At 45.9% G+C, this 14,252-nt stretch overlaps 1 long non-coding RNA gene across 2 annotated transcripts; it reads right to left on the bottom strand.

Annotated features, from left to right (window-relative positions):
• Nucleotides 1-597: 597 nt before the first annotated feature.
• Nucleotides 598-8,136, bottom strand: LOC310705446. Of its 2 annotated transcripts, none has more exons than XR_014525290.1 (2): nt 2,149-8,136; nt 598-1,269 (listed from the first exon to the last, which is right to left on the bottom strand). It is a non-coding gene; the product is annotated as an uncharacterized lncRNA (long non-coding RNA). The 2 variants fall into 2 exon arrangements; XR_014525291.1 differs by having other exon boundaries at nt 2,154-8,136.
• Between the last annotated feature and the right edge of the window lie 6,116 nt (nt 8,137-14,252).

Below are 14,252 nucleotides of genomic sequence, written 5' to 3'. Positions count from 1 at the left end.
TTGCACTGCCGTGGCTGCTTTCTCCAGGCAAGCAAGAGAAGGAAAACACTCAGCTTTGATGCTCCCATGCAGATAGATGATACACTTTGCATCAGTCAAGTTGTCCCTGAAAGTTGCCGATCAGAAGGTTGGCGGTTCGAATCCCCGCGACAGGGTGAGCTCCAGTTGCTCTGTCCCAGCTCCTGCCAACCTAGCAGTTTGAAAGCATGCCAGTGCAAGTAGATAAATAGGTACCACTGAGGTGGGAAGGTAAATGGCGTTTCCATGTGCTCCGGCATTCATCACAGTCCTCCGTGCGCCAGAAATGGTTTAGCCATGCTGGCCACATAACCCAGAAAACTGTCTGTGGACAAACGCCGGCTCCCTCAGCCTGAAAGCGAGATGAGCGCCGCAACCCCATAGTTGCCTTTGACTGGACTTAACCGTCCAGGGGTCCTTTACCTTGACCTTTACCCAGAGAACAGCTGAAGGAGAGGAGAGGCACCTCCCAATAGCATCAAATTTCAACTGCCCCGAGTCTGTTCAAGCCAGGAGCAAAGTTTCCTTCTAGCTAGAGGGACTGGCAAGGCTAAGTGGGCTTTGCAGCAGAAGCAGCTGCTTTCTTTCTTTCTTTCTTTCTTTCTTTCTTTCTTTCTTTCTTTCTTTCTTTCTTTCGCTAGGTAGCCCATGCCAATGCGGAGTTCAGAAGTAAATTTACTGAGTGCTTCTTGCTGTGTGGGATCTGTTACCTTTATTTATGCCTCGTCTTTCTTTTTTCTCCTGTGGTTTTAGCTTTCCTCTTGTTTCCCCCCAAATTCTCCAGCGATTCTCAGCAACTGGAGAGCAGGCAAGTTTTAGTGAGGTCCCCCTCCCACTTTTTTCCCTTTTAACTGCACTGCTATCCCTCAGCATAATGGATGCAAACTGAGAAGGGCATTCGAGCCTTCGCACACCAAGATTGCCAAACACAATCTCTCCAGGGTTCAGTTGTTTTTCCAGAGCACAGTGCAGTCTCGGAAGCCGGGCTGGTGCCTCGCAATTAGGGACAGGAGAAGATGTCCGTTTCAGTTTATCGCAATCTCTCGTTTTCCCCATCTTGAGTTCTGTTCTCCACATTTCCGCATCATTTTGCAATTTTCTTTTAACAGAATTCCTGTGAAAATTTGTCAGCCTTTTAATGCAAACTTCCTCCATGCACATTTTTGTAAGTTGGAGTTCTTGTTATTAAATATACCAAGAAAAAAGCACACCAAGAACTCAGGCCAATGTAGATTTCAATAGTGGGAGTTTCTAGTCCATACAGTGGTACCTCGCAAGACGAACGTCTCGCAAGACGGAAAACCCGCTAGACGAAAGGGTTTTCCGTTTTGGAGGCGCTTCGCAAGACGAATTTCCCTATGGGCTTGCTTCGCAAGACGACAGCCCATAGGGAAATATCCGGGACAGCGGGGAAGCGCAGCGCGTCTTCCCCACTGTCCTCGGACCTCCTCCGAAGCCGGGCGGTGGGGCGGGAACGCCTCCTCCCGCCGCCGCCGGGCTTCGGAACGATGCTCCGAAGCCGGGCGGCGGGGCGGGAACGCCTCCTCCCGCCGCCGCCGGGCTTCGGAATGATGCTCCGAAGCCGGGCGGCGGGGCGGGAACGCCTCCTCCCGCCGCCGCCGGGCTTCGGAACAATGCTCCGAAGCCGGGCGGCGGGGAGGGAACACCTGCCCCCGCCGCTGGGCTTCGGAACAATGCTCCGAAGCCGGGCGGCGGGGAGGGAACACCTTCTGAAGGCGGACGGGGGGCGAAAGTCTTTGTCCCCCCTGCTTGCCTTCCCAGGGGCTTTTAAATCGCCCCGGACAGCGGAGAAGTCCTCCGCTGTCCCGGGGCGATTTTAAAATGCCGCCCGCCAGCATTTTAAGATCGCCCCGGACAGCAGAGAAGTCCTCCGCTGTCCCGGGGTTTTTTAAAATGCTGGGGGTGGGAAGAAAAGCCCTTGTCGTCCCCCCCCCCAGCCTTCAGAAGAGGTCCGGGGACAGACTGTCCCCGGACCTGGTCTGAAGGCGGTTTCCCTAGGAACGCATTAATTGATTTTCAATGCATTCCTATGGGAAACCGTGCATCGCAAGACGAAAAACTCGCAAGACGAAGAGACTTGTGGAACGAATTAATTTCGTCTTGCGAGACACCACTGTAATTGACTTCTGACTTCTGCTCTAAAGACCTCCACATTGAATCTGACCGTGGACTAACATGAACTTATCTCTACTCATAAACTCTTATCTCTAATTCTGTAACGAATTTCTGTGTTATACATATCTTGATGAGTTTGAGTTGGTAATCTCTGTTAGAGTTTGTAATCTCTATCTGAGTTTGTAATCCTTGTCAGAATACATACTTTTGAATAGATTAGTTTTTGTTACTATTGACTATTGATTTGCGAGTAGGGACCACTCCCACTATTGAAACTTACATTGGCCGGAGTTCTTGCTGTGCACATTTTTGTATGCAGTCTTCCCTGTCAACCACATTTTTTGCAATGCAATTTCCATTAATATAATGCATTTTCCCGCAATTAAATGTCACCTGGCCAGAGAACCACACTTGCAAGATCCTTCAAAATGTGAATTTTGAAGGGCAGCTGTGTTTTGGTTCGCCCATTGATGCTGAAAATGCAAATTAGGAAAGTTCACATTTAAATGCAAACCGAATTGAGATTCTCCTCCATCCCATCTGGAATATAAAGGACTGAGCTGCTGTGGACTCACCGGCCTCAGTGCCCTCTTCAGGCCCAAAAGAGAACTGCAGCAAGCACCACTGCCCCCTGCAGTTGATAGGTAAGACTCTGGGTTGGTTGGTGTCAAAACGACAGAAAAGCTCTGAAACTGTCGGCTGTTCCAAGGTAGCATCTCATCAACTTATGATTCATTGCGTCTTCAGCTTTGTGCCTTTCCCCCAGGCCTTTACACACAGACAGTTGCTCAAACGGATTCTCCCCATTTAAGCAGCCCAGTTCAGACATTGCCCCCAAACCATGGTTAGCAGGAGCAGATTTCACTTCATTTCCCATCTGCTCAGTATTCCCATTTAGGTGGTGCAGCAACCTCCAGGGTGCAGGGATGGTTATAACAATGGTATGTCGGCGCAGTTATCACATCTAGCGATGTTTGGTACAAACCATGGTTTCGCAAACAATATATTTTCCTTTTTTTAAAAAAAACTTTTATCTAGATAAAAACACAAAAAAGGGAGGGGGGAGAGAGTTATAGAAAAAGAAAGACATAACAAGAGTAGGAAAGAGGTTAAAAGAGAAAGATAGAAAATCCAGAAAATAAAGTACTTCTAATTCCTCACCTGTCCACTATAAAAAAGCCTATCAAATGAGACCCATCCCTTTTGTTTATCAAATTTATTTATTGCTTCACAACAAATAGGGAGTCTCGAAGTGATATACAGGTAAAGTAAAATACAAAAGTACATAATAATACCATTTGGTAGGAGAGGGTCTCATGCAGATACCATCTCACCAGGATGTCTGTCCCATCTGTGTCTGAATCAGGCCATTGGTGTGGCAGCATCTGTGCTTTGAAACTCTTATTACATGTTAAGACAGGCATCTTCTCTATTGTCTTTTTTGGCACCTGTTGAAGACCTTCCATTTCCAAATCTTTTAAGCAGAGATCTGTATCCCAGTACACATCTGGATTGGACTTGGGAAATGTTCTTCGGTATGTTTTTATCATTAAATCAGTTGGGGATAGTTCAGGCTTTGTATGTGACAGAGACATTCAACCAAACAGACAGAGAAAAAACTCCCTCAGAAAGACACAGCCAATCAGAGCACATGCTACCTCAGTGAGGGTCATGTTGCTGTGATTAGTTGCCAAGGAAAACGTACACACACACACACTCACACACACACACACACACACACACACACACACTCGGTTAGCTGACTTACTGTTAAAGAATTAACTCTTTAGTCACACACAGAATGATCCCTGCTGTTCTGCCAAGCCATTCATTAATTAAACTATAGTTAGCACCAGGCAGGCATCTCCAGAAATATCAATCCTTTAACCTTGCATCAGACCTCCCTGCAAATGTCCACTTTGCAGATGTTCAGCAGAGACTGAGATCTGCTGATGAATGTTTACAAACCAGAGCAATCAAACTGAGCAGCACATTATCATCAGGGTAAAGCCTTTCAACAGGGAGCCTGCTAGCGCATTTGCAAAGCTAAGCAGGGTCCGGTGTGGTTTCAAACTGGATGGGAGACCGTGTGTTGAGATTCCTCCATTGCAGGGGGGTTGGACTAGATGACCCTCGGAGTCCCTTCCAACTCTACAATTCTCTGATTCTACAAATTAGAATGTGTCAGGTGAGAACTTCCCCCCATGTATGTATCTCCTTTTATTTCCACTCCACCCAACTGTTGTCAAGGGTGCAAATGGTGCTTAATTTTTTTCAGTTATTGTGGTCCCTCTTTGGAATGCCAAAATTGCTTCTCGACACGTTCACATACCAGGTGTAGCTTTCGCACATAATGCTAGGACTCTTCTTCTCTGGCACAGACAGTCGCGGATGTTTTAAAATGAAATCTGGCAGTGGGGTGGGGGGGGGAGAGAAGAGAACCTTTTTGCATTTGGCAAAACCTCACCCACCTCCTTTCTCTGTAGACACCTGACTCCTGTGACTGTTTTAATGCCAGTTCTTTTGATGAATGTATCGCAGAAAACCAAGAGGAAAGAGACAGAGGATTTTGTACCTATTTATATGTTATCTGCCAGAAATGAAAAGCGCTCATTGTAATTACACTTCATTTGTAAGGATGTTCAAATACAGCACAGTTTTTATCGACCTCTGCAGGAATAATATGCTTGTTCATTTTCTTGTCATTTTTTTTTAAATGCTTGCAGAAAACTGGATGTTGCTTTGCATGCTTCCTAGCCACATGAGATTGTGATGGGTGCAGCTCCAGAGCATAGCTGTCAACTTTTCCCTTTTCTTGAGAGGAATCCTATTCGGAATAAGGGAATTTCCCTTAAAAAAAGGGAAACGTTGACAGCTGTGCTCCAGAAAGTGGCAAGCCTGAGCTTCAAAACCATTGTATGGTCCACCACCCTAACCAGTGCTACTGTATTTTGTAAAACACTTTTGAAAACAACAGCAATAAAATGGTGTATAAATTTTAATAAATAAAATAGAAATAACATTGCTGCTTTGAGCAGAGAATCCAAGGAAATCAGCTGCACTTTAAGACAATTCCTTGCTTCCAGGCTGCCCTGTGCAAAAGGACCCGTCCTCACCCAAATCCTGATACCAGCAGTATTGCATCTTTTCCACCCAGGAGTACAACATCCCAGAAACAGCTCTTTTCTACAGGAAAAATGAATACTCAGAATACACATGAATACTCCCTGAAGCAAGGGCTAGGCAAGGGATTGTTGTTTTCCATTTCATTCCTACAATTCATATTTTTAAGGGGATTGGAATCTCAAAGTAGTTTGCAACCTATATTAAAACATCAAAGGAAGCAATTACAGAAGAAAGTCAGAGATATACATTCAAAGAAACGTAATTCACAGGAAACCATTATTATTATTATTATTATTATTATTATTATTATTATTATTATTATTATTAAAATGTACTTAGTTACATTTGTATACAGCCCTATACCCATAGGTCTCAGGGTGGTTCACAGCACAAAGTTACAGCATACAAAGCACAGAATACATAATGAAAATAATGAAAACGTAAAGACAGTAAAACGTGGCTTTTCACTCAGCGAGCTAACTCCTTCTCCAAAGCAAATAAAACACCACACTGGAGGTCAAATACAGAATGCACATTTAACACAGCAAAGTTAACAATTTTTTATCTTAAACATTTGAAATTAAAGCATAACCAAAGGCAGTCAAATATGAAATGCGTATTTAAAACAGCATAATTATCAAGAGAATAAAAAAGTATCTATCATAAAAACATAGAACATATCTTCTGCCGCTGCTGCCAATGGTGGTTCATGGTGGACGGCGAAAGCTCAGGCTCGATGACCTGGGTCTGCACTAAGAGGCCTGCAAAAGTCTCTGGCCTCTTCCTCAGTCTCACCTTTTGTAGCTGGAGTCAGTCTGGCAACATAATCTCTGGCCTCTTCCCCAGTCTCAGCTTTTGTAGCTGGAGTCAGTCCGGCAAAATAATCTCTGGCCTCTTCCTCAGTCTCAGCTTTTGTAGCTGTAGTCAGTCCTGGCCCTGCCCTCCCAGGTCAGGTGGGGAGAAGCCTGCAAGGCAGGGAGCGGGTCTATCAGGACCCACAGCCAAGATGGGGATCATTACCCTCTTTCTCTGATTGTCAGTTGGTCTCTCACTATGGAAGACTCTTCATGTTCTGTGAAGCAATGAGGACACATCCACACAATACAAAATACATTTACTGAATGTGGGTTTTCCCTAAAGAATTCTGGGAACTGCCATTTGTTAAGGGTGCTGGGAATTGTAGCTCTGTGGGTGGGTGGGCAAGACAACTGCACAGAATTGACTGTTAAACAAGCCCACGTTTCCTTATCAGCCTGTGCCGCCACATCGCCTTGACTCTCAAAGCAGCCTTGCAAAGCCCCAGCTGGAAGTTGCCTTGCACAAGCAAATACGACACATACTTGAGATTCTTCTCTGCATTGCCTCTTGTTAGGACCTCTTGTGGGGAGAGCCAACTTCAGGTACACATATCCTGTCCTTGATATGGAACCTGGTCCCTTTAGCTTCTGTTAGGCAGTACTAAGAGAAAATGTGACATTAGATCTTTATTCTCATTGAGAAGGGAAGCTCTCAAGAAACAGGGCAGTAGAAAAGAAAGGAGCTGGGGTTTTGTTTTGTTTTTTGCTTTTGGAACAGTTACTATTTCCCTTCTCTCTGTGTTTGTTTGGGGTTTTTTTGGGAGCGGTGCATTAATTTTAATGCATCTGTACTGCACCACTTTTCCTAAAACAAAAGCGCAACATCTTCCAACTGCACTGTGCAGAAATGCAACTTGTTCAAATGCATCAGACCAATCGCAACCCACAAATGAAACCCCATTGGCCAAATGCTAAGGCTGTTTGGGGGGAAGAAATGTGTACTAACCTCTTAGCGGGGGGGAGGGGCATTGCAAAGCATAGGGGCCACTACCGAGAAGGCCCCGCTTCTTGTGGCGGCTAATGCAACTCCTGTAACTTTCTAAGGCTGTCTAGAGGATGAGAGTTCAACAGGTGTAGCTGGCACAATTCCCTCGCAGGGTCATACCTGTCAACGTTTCCCTTTTTTAAAGGGAAATTTCCTTATTCCGAATAGGATTCCTCGCAAGAAAAGGGAAAAGTTGACAGCTATGTGCAGGGTACAGCTTGGATAACAGCTGTGTGGCTTGCATAACATGACCCTGAAATCTGAGCACGTTTTACATGTGCTCTTTTGCATCTGCAAAACTTATATCCATTTGCCAAGTGCAGAAATTCCTTCCATATTGAAGGCTTAGGAAGTTGCTTTATGTGGGATGTAATCCACTGAGAGTAGTCAAGTACAGTGGTACCTCAGGTTACAGACGCTTCAGGTTACAGACTCCGCTAACCCAGAAATAGTACCTCAGGTTAAGATCTTTGCTTCAGGATGAGAACAGAAATTGTGCTCTGGCAGCGTGGCGGCAGCAGGAGGCCCCATTAGCTAAAGTGGTGCTTCAGGTTAAGAACAGTTTCAGGTTAAGAGCAGACCTCCAGAACGAATTAATTTCTTAACCCGAGATACCACTGTAGAACATTCCTTGTTTTCCTAGAGTGGACATGCAAGGGAATGTTTGGTCCAGCCAGTCGAAACTTCCTCCTGGCCTGGAGCATCCTTCCTTGCATGTGACTAGTCGGTGGATGTGACCTTTCCAGACCTGGCAAAAGGACAAGGCATCCTGCTCCTCTCCTTTTTTTCCCCATCTCCTTTTCATCCTGCGAATTTCCTGGAATGAACTGCTGGCTGCCAGCCAAGCAGTCCCCCAGGCCATCTTCCTTATGGGATAAACCTGTTAGTATAAGTTTGTAGCTTTAAGCTCTAAGCCTGCCTTCAGTGATCACACTGTGCTCTGCCTGATCGTGAGTAAACTTTCTTTTTATTGCTTATGAATAAGACTGTGGTGTCTTTATTCTTTTAGGATGGATTCAAATTGTGTATTGTCTTAAGACCTAGCAGGGCAGCAGTTGAAGAAGGAGCAAAAAAGGTTTTCTTGTGTGTGTGTGTTTCTTTGTGGCTGATTAGCTGTTCTCCCTGTGCAAAGGTCAGAGGGGGCAGGGTTTCTGTTGAGGCAGGGGATTAGCTGTGGGAGGAGCTTATGAGACCTAGCAGGGCAGCGGCGCGCGCCTAGCGGCGCGCGCACTTTCATCCATCTTTTAGATTTAGGGGAGCTAGTCTCAAACGTTTGTTGGGGGAGACCTAGGTTTTTTTCTTGTGGGGGGAGTTATTTGTCCTGTCTTCACGCTTTTTATGATGGAGGACCGCTGTAGCCACCCCCAGCGACACGTTCTCAGGATGGAGGGGGAGGGAACAGCTGCAGTCGCCTGCAGTTCCTGCGCAATGTTTGCCATCTTGCCAAAGGTTGCAAGCAGCTTTACCTGCAGCAATTGCATGTTGATTGCCCTCTTAAAAGACAAAGTCCAGCAACTGGAGGAACGTGTAGCTACGCTCCAAAGAATTAGAGAGCTAGAGCTCTTCTTGGAAGCAACAGAGCACACCGTCTCCACCAAGGAGGAGACAGGGGACTCCCCTGAGAAGGAGGCTAATTCACCAACACAGGAGCCAGATATATGGAGAAACGTGACTCAAAGAAGTAGGAGGCCCAGGGTTCGCTCTGATTGTTTAGAAATACACAATCGCTTTGAGGTCCTCTCCCCTAGCATGGAAGACGAAGAGCAGACTCCATTTGAGAATCTCTCCCTCATTTCAGTTGATCAGGTATATGAAGACGAGCAGCAAAGTCAGTCCTCAGGGAATGTGCAGGCGACCTTGGAACGGACAGCTCACGGAAGAACCCCGACCAAACCTAAGAGGAGGCGTGTAGTGGTGATAGGGGATTCCCTACTGAGGGGAACAGAAGCAGTGATCTGTGGGCCTGACAAGATGTCTCGGGAAGTGTGCTGTCTCCCCGGGGCTAAGATCCAAGATGTAACTGAACGACTGCAAGGAATCATAAAACCCACTGACGAATACCCCTTCCTCTTGGTTCATGTGGGAACCAATGACACTGCAAGCAATAGCCTCCAGAAGATCAAAAGAGACTACGAGGCTCTCGGCAGGAAATTGAAGCAACTAAATGCACAAATTGTCATCTCATCTGTCCTCCCAGTTGAACGACATGGCCCAGGGAGAGAGGGAAAAATCGTGGAAGTGAACAGCTGGCTTCGCAAATGGTGTAAACAGGAACGGTTTGGATTCTTAGATCACGGACTGCAGTTTCTTGAAGATGGACTTCTGGCAAGCGATGGGCTGCACCTCACAACGGTTGGGAGAAATGTTTTTGCCAAAAATCTCAGAAACCTCATCAGGAGGGCTTTAAACTGACTAATGTGGGGGAGGGAGACAGTGCTCCTGAAGGTAGGAGTCTATCAGTAGATGAAGATGATCATCCAAATGTCATAGACCAAAGGGAGCAAACAGCACGCAGACCTAGTGATGGGAGGAAAAAATCCTTAAATAAGAGACACGGGGGAATGATTAATGGACTTCAATGTCTGTACACTAATGCGCAAAGCATGGGAAATAAACAAGATGAGCTTGAGCTCTTGGTACAGCAAACTAAATATGACATAATAGGCATCACTGAAACCTGGTGGGATAAGTCCCACGATTGGAATGTAATAATGGGGGGATACAATCTATTTCAGAGAAACAGACCAGACAAGAAAGGAGGAGGAGTGGCGTTATATGTCAGGGATGTGTATACCTGTGAAGAGATCCAAGATTTAGAACCTCAAAGCCAATGTGAGAGCATTTGGGTCAAAATTAAGGGAGAGAAGAATAACAGAGATCTTATTGTGGGAGTTTACTATAGATCCCCAAGCCAAACGGAGGACATAGATGATGCCTTCCTGGAACAGATGGCCAAGCATGCAAAAGGAAGGGAGATAGTAGTAATGGGGGACTTCAATTACCCGGATATATGTTGGATGTCAAACTCAGCCAAGAGCATAAGGTCAAACAGATTCCTCACTGGCCTTGCAGACAACTTCATTGTCCAGAAAGTGGGAGAAGCAACAAGAGGAACAGCCATTTTAGATCTGGTCCTAACCAATGTTGATGACCTGGTTAGTGGGGTAGAAGTGGAAGGATCATTAGGCGCGAGTGATCATGCTCTTCTGAAGTTTACTATACAGCGGAAAGGAGCAGCCAAGCATACTAGGACTCAATTTCTTGACTTTAAGAAAGCCAACTTCATAAAACTTAGGGAAGTGCTGGGTGAGATCCCATGGACAGTAATACTAAAAGGAAAGGGAGTTCATGATGGCTGGGAGTTTGTTAAGAGGGAGATAGTAAAAGCACAACGTCAGGCAATACCAATGAGACGGAAACATGGAAGGTGCTTAAAGAAGCCAGGGTGGCTATCTAAAGAACTTTTAACTGAGTTAAGATTAAAAAAGGATGTGTACAAAAAATGGAAAGGGGGGAAACCACCAAAGAGGAATTCAAACAAATAGCCAGCACGTGTAGACACAAAGTCAGAAAAGCTAAAGCACAGAATGAACTCAGGCTGGCTAGAGAGGTTAAAAGCAACAAAAAAGGCTTTTATGGGTATGTTCGTAGCAAAAGGAAGAACAAAGAAACAGTGGGGTTACTCAGAGGAGAAGATGGTGAAATGCAAACAGGGGACACAGAAAGGGCTGAACTCCTCAATGCCTTCTTTGCCTCAGTCTTCTCCGATAAAGAAAACAATGCCCGACCTGAAGAATTTGGAGCAAATGATTCAGCAAAGGAAACACAGCCCAGAATAACTAAGGAGATAGTACAAGAATACTTGGCTAGTTTAGATGTATTCAAGTCTCCAGGGCCAGATGAACTGCATCCAAGAGTATTAAAAGAACTGGCAGATGTGATCTCAGAACCACTGGCAGTCATCTTTGAGAATTCCTGGAGAACAGGCGAAGTCCCGGCAGACTGGAGGAGGGCAAATGTTGCCCCTATTTTCAAAAAGGGGAAAATAAAGGACCCAAATAATTACCGCCCAGTCAGTCTGACATCAATTACCAGGGAAGATTCTGGAGCAGATCATTAAGAAAACAGTCTGTGAGCACCTAGAAAGGAATGCTGTGATCACCAATAGTCAGCATGGATTTCTGAAAAATAAGTCATGTCAGACTAACCTGATCTCGTTTTTTGACAGAATTACAAGCCTGGTAGATGAAGGGAACGCAGTGGATGTAGCCTACCTTGATTTCAGTAAGGCATTTGACAAGGTGCCCCATGATATTCTTGTAAAGAAGCTGGTAAAATGCGGTCTTGACTATGCTACCACTCAGTGGATTTGTAACTGGCTGACTGACCGAACCCAAAGGGTGCTCATCAATGGTTCCTCTTCATCCTGGAGAAGAGTGACTAGTGGGGTGCCACAGGGTTCTGTCTTGGGCCCGGTCTTATTCAACATCTTTATCAACGACTTGGATGATGGACTCAAGGGCATCCTGATCAAATTTGCAGATGACACCAAACTGGGAGGGGTGGCTAACACCCCAGAGGACAGGATCACACTTCAAAACGACCTTGACAGATTAGAGAACTGGGCCAAAACAAACAAGATGAATTTTAACAGGGAGAAATGTAAAGTATTGCACTTGGGCAAAAAAAATGAGAGGCACAAATACAAGATGGGGGACATCTGGCTTGAGAGCAGTACATGTGAAAAGGATCTAGGAGTCTTGGTTGACCACAAACTTGACATGAGCCAACAGTGTGACGCGGCAGCTAAAAAAGCCAATGCAATTCTGGGCTGCATCAATAGGAGTATAGCATCTAGATCAAGGGAAGTAATAGTGCCACTGTATTCTGCTCTGGTCAGACCTCACCTGGAGTACTGCGTCCAGTTCTGGGCACCACAATTCAAGAAGGACACTGACAAACTGGAACGTGTCCAGAGGAGGGCAACCAAAATGGTCAAAGGCCTGGAAACGATGCCTTATGAGGAACGGCTAAGGGAGCTGGGCATGTTTAGCCTGGAGAAGAGGAGGTTACGGGGTGATATGATAGCCATGCTCAAATATATAAAAGGATGTCACATAGAGGAGGGAGAAAGGTTGTTTTCTGCTGCTCCAGAGAAGCGGACACGGAGCAATGGATCCAAACTACAAGAAAGAAGATTCCACCTAAACATTAGGAAGAACTTCCTGACAGTAAGAGCTGTTTGACAGTGGAATTTGCTGCCAAGGAGTGTGGTGGAGTCTCCTTCTCTGGAGGTCTTTAAGCAGAGGCATTACAACCATATGTCAGGAGTGCTCTGATGGTGTTTCCTGCTTGGCAGGGGGTTGGACTCGATGGCCCTTGTGGTCTCTTCCAACTCTATGATTCTATGATTCTATGATTCTATGATTCCACGATTCTATGAAACTCACACGAGTTTGCAACTAGTTTTCTGCTGTGTAAACAGGAATGCACTCTGCCAAGTAAAGAAATTTGCTAATGCAAGTTAGGAAGGATATTAATAAACAATATATCCTCTCCTGCCACCCTGAACATTCCCACACCTTATACTGAGTCAGACCACTGGTCCACCCAGTTTAGTATTGCTGACACTGGCTGGCAGCAACCCTCCAGGGTTTCAGGCAATGGGGACATTTCCAGCCTTACCTGGAGATACCGGGAATCAAACCGGGAACCTTCTGTTATGCAACGCAGCCCTTCCCCCACTAAGGCTGAGCTGCAAGCATGGAGCCTTTCATGTGAGCGGAGGGAGAGAACTGGCTGCTCACCAGGAATGATCAAAATCTGGCTCAACACTGTTCTTTTCAGACGAATTAGCAAAAAACAAAGGACCCTTTTGCCTGGCTTGTGCACACACAGCAGACATTTCCATCAGCGAGAAAATGGGGGTGGCAGAGAGAAAATGTCAAAGGTGGGCCTCGTCTGGCACCTTCAGCTCCGGGCCACATGCATGAGATCAAGAAGTCACGTGACCTGCAGAATGTCACCGCCAAAGGGTCATGTGGGATTGTGTTTCTCCTTGCCGGTGTCTGTCCTTTCTGTATATAAGCTATACTAGCCATTGAAGCAAAGAATATACTAGCTGATGAGGTCACACATTGTGTGTGTGTGTGTGTGTGTGTGTGTGTGTGTGTGTGTGTGTGTGTGTGTGTTGTGTGGCTACTCTGATAACCAAAGAGGAGAGGGGTCCCTGTGCCTTTAATAATTATGTAGAAGAATGAATTTTGGAAGGTCAATTTAAGATTTTTCATCACATTTTGGAGAGTTGATTCATTGCCTTATCAAAACAACAAGCCTGCAAGGCAGATCAGGATCATGGCCCCTCTATATCTGCAACAAAACAGGAGTTGGGTGGAGGCTGAAGGAGACAGTGAATTCTCTGAAGCTACCCAGTGAGAGGTGAGATTTGAACCCAGTGCTTTTCGATTCATAGCCGAGGCTGCCATCCAAATTCCTCCGCTTGCTTCTGATTCAGCTGGCCTCCCACGGAAGTGTCATTCCACCAGCCCAGATCTCTTCCTTCCTCCTGCTGAATGTACGGGCAGGTGGAAGTCTCACCAGCAGGAATTCCACCAGCAGAAAGTGCTGAAATGAGATACCCTAAGGGGAAGGGCTGAGCCATGGATCCTGAGCTGCTCTCACAGCTGGCACCAGCCACAATTGGGCCTGATTGCTGTGCCACCCTGAAGCTGACCCACCTTCTGTTGCCGCCACCATGATTAGTCGTGCTGTGGAAGCAGTGGCTGTGTAGTGGTTAAGAGCGGTGGCCTCGTAATCTGGGGAACCGGGTTCGCTTCCCCGCTCCTCCACATGCAGCTGCTGGGTGATCTTGGGCTAGTCGTACTTCCTTGAAGTCTCTCAGCCTCACTCACCTCACAGAGTGTTTGTTGTGGGGGAGGAAGGGAAAGGAGAATGTTAGCCGCTTTGAGACTCCTTCGGGTAGTGATAAAGCAGGATATCAAATCCAAACTACTACTACTACTACTACTACTACTACTACTCTTCTTCTTCTTCTTCTTCTTCTTCTTCTTCTTCTTCTTCTTCTTCTTCTTCTTCTTCTTCTTCTTCTTCTTCTTCTTCTTCTTCTTCAC

Source organism: Podarcis liolepis (assembly GCF_965112155.1).
Source record: "Podarcis liolepis genome assembly, chromosome: 4".
In the NCBI taxonomy this organism is placed as follows: domain Eukaryota; kingdom Metazoa; phylum Chordata; class Lepidosauria; order Squamata; family Lacertidae; genus Podarcis; species Podarcis liolepis.
The sequence above is the reverse complement of the archived record's forward strand: the minus strand, read 5'-3'. Positions and strand labels throughout refer to the sequence as shown.